This window comes from Triticum dicoccoides, chromosome 5A, assembly GCF_002162155.2.
Source record: "Triticum dicoccoides isolate Atlit2015 ecotype Zavitan chromosome 5A, WEW_v2.0, whole genome shotgun sequence".
Lineage (NCBI taxonomy): Eukaryota > Viridiplantae > Streptophyta > Magnoliopsida > Poales > Poaceae > Triticum > Triticum dicoccoides.
In genome coordinates, this window is record NC_041388.1 from 479,846,494 (window position 1) to 479,850,867 (window position 4,374).

Sequence of the window (4,374 nt, forward strand, 5' to 3'; positions counted from 1 at the left end):
TGAGACTCCGCCGCCACGAGGCGGAACCTTGGTGGAACCAATCTAGGGCTCTAGCGGAGCTGTTCTGCCGGGGAAACTTCCCGGAGGAAATCATCACCATCGTCATCACCAACGATCCCTCATTGGGAGGGGGTCAATCTCCATCAACATCTTCACCATCACCATCTCCTCTCAAACCCTAGTTCATCTCTTGTATCCAATTCTTGTCTCTAAGTCTGGGATTGGTACCTGTGGGTTGCTAGTATTGTTGACTACTCCTTGTAGTTGACGCTAGTTGGTTTACTTGGTGGAAGATCATATGTTCAGATCCTATATGCACATTAATACCCCTCGTATTATGAACATGAATATGCTTTGTGAGTAGTTACGTTTGTTCCTGAGGACATGGGAGAAGTCTTGCTATTAGTAGTCATGTGAATTTGGTATTCGTTCGATATTTTGATGAGGTGTATGTTGTCTCTCCTCTAGTGGTGTTATGTGAACGTTGACTACATGACACTTCACCATTATTTGGGCCTAGAGGAAGGCATTGGGAAGTAATAAGTAGATGATGGGTTGCTAGAGTGACAAAATCTTAAACCCTAGTTTATGCGTTGCTTCGTAAGGGGCTGATTTGGATCCATATGTTTCATGCTATGGTTAGGTTTACCTTAATACTTTTGTTGTAGTTGCGGATGCTTGTGATAGAGGTTAATCATAAGTGGGATGCTTGTCCAAGTAAGGACAGTACCCAAGCACCGGTCCACCCACATACCAAATTATCAAAGTACCGAACACCAATCATATGAACATGATGAAAACTAGCTTGGCGATAATTCCCATGTGTCCTCGGGAGCGCTTTTCTCTATATAGGAGTTTGTCCAGGCTTGTCCTTTGCTACAAGAAGGATTGGGCCACCTTGCTGCACTTTATTTACTTTTGTTACTTGTTGCTCGTTACAAATTATCTTATCACAAAACTATCTATTACCTATAATTTCAGTGCTTGCAGAGAATACCTTGCTGAAAACCGCTTATCATTTCCTTCTGCTCCTCGTTGGGTTCGACACTCTTACTTATCGAAAGGACTAAGATAGATCCCCTATACTTGTGGGTCATCAGGATACTTGAATAAGAGTTTTTCAATGAAAGACCTCGGAGAAGCTGCTTATATATTGGGCATCAAGATCTATAGAGATAGATCAAGACGCTTAATTGGACTTTCACAAAGCACATACCTTGATAAAGTTTTGAAAAAGTTCAAAATGGATCAAGCAAAGAAAGGGTTCTTGCCTGTGTTACAAGGTGTGAAGTTGAGTAAGACTCAATGCCCGACCACTGCAGAAGATAGAGAGAAAATGAAAAGTGTTCCCTATGCTTCAGCCATAGGCTCTATCATGTATGCAATGTTGTGTACCAGACCTGATGTGTGCCTTGCTATTAGTTTAGCAGGGAGGTACAAAATTAATCCAGGAGTGGATCACTGGACGGCGGTCAAGAACATCCTGAAATACCTGAAAAGGACTAAGGATATGTTTCTTGTTTATGGAGGTGACAAAGAGCTCGTCGTAAATGGTTACGTCGATGCAAGCTTTGACACTGATCCAGATGATTCTAAATCGCAAACCGGATACGTGTTTATATTGAACGGTGGAGCTGTCAGTTGGTGCAGTTCTAAACAAAGCGTCGTGGCGGGATCTACGTGTGAAGTGGAGTACATAGCTGCTTCGGAAGCAGCAAATGAAGGAGTCTAGATGAAGGAGTTCATATCCGATCTAGGTGTCATACCTAGTGCATCGGGTCCAATGAAAATCTTTTGTGACAATACTGGTGCAATTGCCTTGGCAAAGGAATCCAGATTTCACAACAGAACCAAGCACATCAAGAGACGCTTCAGTTCCATCCGGGAACAAGTCCAGGTGGGAGACATAGAGATATGCAAGATACATACGGATCTGAATGTTGCAGACCCGTTGACTAAGCCTCTTCCACGAGCAAAACATGATCAGCACCAAGACTCCATGGGTGTTAGAATCATTACTGTGTAATCTAGATTATTGAGTCTAGTGCAAGTGGGAGACTGAAGTAAATATGCCCTAGAGGCAATAATAATATGCCCTAGAATTGTATTAACCGGAAACATAATAAATGTCAAAGAATTGGTAATATTAGTAGACGTCAAGAAATGCCTATGAATTATTCACTTGTTATTGAACCATTTGATGTTTGGGGCTTTTATTATATGGGACCTTTTCCTGCCTCTAATGGATATACACATATTTTAGTTGCTGTTGATTACGTCACTAAGTGGGTAGAAGCTATTCCAACTAGTAGTGTTGATCATAACACCTCTATTAAGATGCTTAAAGAAGTTATTTTTCCGAGGTTTGGAGTCCCTAGATATTTAATGACTGATGGTGGTTCACATTTTATTCATGGTGCTTTCTGTAAAATGCTTGCTAAGTATGATGTTAATCATAGAATTGCATCTCCTTATCACCCACAGTCTAGTGGTCAAGTAGAATTGAGTAATAGAGAACTCAAATTAATTTTGCAAAAGACTGTTAAAGATCTAGAAAGAATTGTTCCAAGAAACTTGATGATGCATTATGGGCCTATAGAACTGCGTATAAAAATCCTATGGGTATGTCTCCATATAAAATGGTTTATGGAAAAGCATGTCACTTACCTCTCGAACTAGAACATAAAGCATATTGGGCTATTAAAGAGCTCAATTATGATTTCAAACTTGCCGGTGAGAAAAGGTTATTTGACATTAGCTCAATTGATGAATGGAGAACCCAAGCCTATGAGAATGCCAAATTGTTTAAAGAAAAATTTAAAAGATGGAATGACAAAATGATACAAAAGCGTGAGTTTAATGTAGGTGATTATGTATTGCTATACAACTCTCGTTTAAGATTTTTTGCAGGAAAGCTTCTCTCTAAATGGGAAGGTCCTTACGTTATCGAGGAGGTCTATCATTCCGGTGCCATAAAAATCAACAACTTCTAAGGCACAAATATGAAGGTGGTGAACGGTCAAAGAATCAAACATTATATCTCAGGTAATCCTATAAATGTTGAAACCAATGTTATTGAAACCGTAACCCCGGAGGAATACATAAGGGACACTTTCCGGAACGTTTTAGACTCCGAAAAGGAATAGTTATGTGGTACGGTAAGTAACCGACTCCAAAACAGTTTTAATGGCAATTTTTCTCCATTTTGGAATATTTAGAAAAATAGAAAAATAAGAAGCAGTCCGGGAAGGACACGAGGGCTCCACAAGGGTGGAGTGCGCGCCCTGCCCCCCTGGGCGTGCCCCCTCCCACGTGGGCCCCTCGTGCGCTCTCCGGACTCCGTTTTCTTGCACGTTACGTATTTTGGTCGGTAAAAATTCGTTATATAATCTCCCGGAGATTTTGACTCATGTATCACGCAATTGTCCTCTGTTCTTGTTTCGAGCTGTTTTTTGTTAGGGTTGTCAAGGCCAGGCATCATCTCGTCCCCCTCCTCCAACAATGGTGACAACGATGCTTGGCTAATGAAGATAGAGCTGAAGAGGGAAGAACCCGTGGAGATCAACAAGGATGAAGGGATCAAGAAGGCCACGAAGCACCAAGTTCGGGCAACAGAAGACATCCTTCAACTTGATCACAATCTGCTTACCCCAACTGAGATCGAAGCTTTCAAGATGATTGAGCTAGCTCGTTTACAAAACAAGTATCTCACACGTGAAAATATTTTGTTGAAGGAGCATATCATCGCACTCAAGGGCATTATCCGCAAGTTGGAGGACCTCCTACGCTCGATGTGCGACTATCCATCATCAACAACTCCACCTTCTTCACCAACAAACAAGAATTGAGTATTGGTATGGGCACTCCCCTTGGCATCTGCCAAGCTTGGGGGAGTGCCCCGGTATCGTATCACCATCACTTTTATCTTTACCGTTTTTCTTAGTTCGATCCTTTTGATAATATTTTGATCTAGTAGAATAGAGTTTTAGTGTGATCTAGTTGTGAGTTTTGCTTTATGATCCCTCTATGTAATCGAGTCCGTGAGCTATATAATAAAGATTAGTGTTGAGTCAAGGGCTTGATGATTTTGCTATGATCTTGAGGGAATACAATAAAAGAGAAGAAATAAAAAAGAATAAAAGAGATCATATGGATCTTATGGAGAGTAATGAGCTCACATATAAATAGTATTATGAATAAAAGTTGTTGAGAGTTGACAAACATATTTTTGGTCATCGTTGCAATTAATAGGAAGTAATAAAGAAAGAGAGGGCTTCACATATAAATATGATATGCTAAAGAGTTGACATTGGACAAGGAAGACAACGTAATGGGTTATGTTTTCTTACATCTAAGATAAATTATATTGCCATG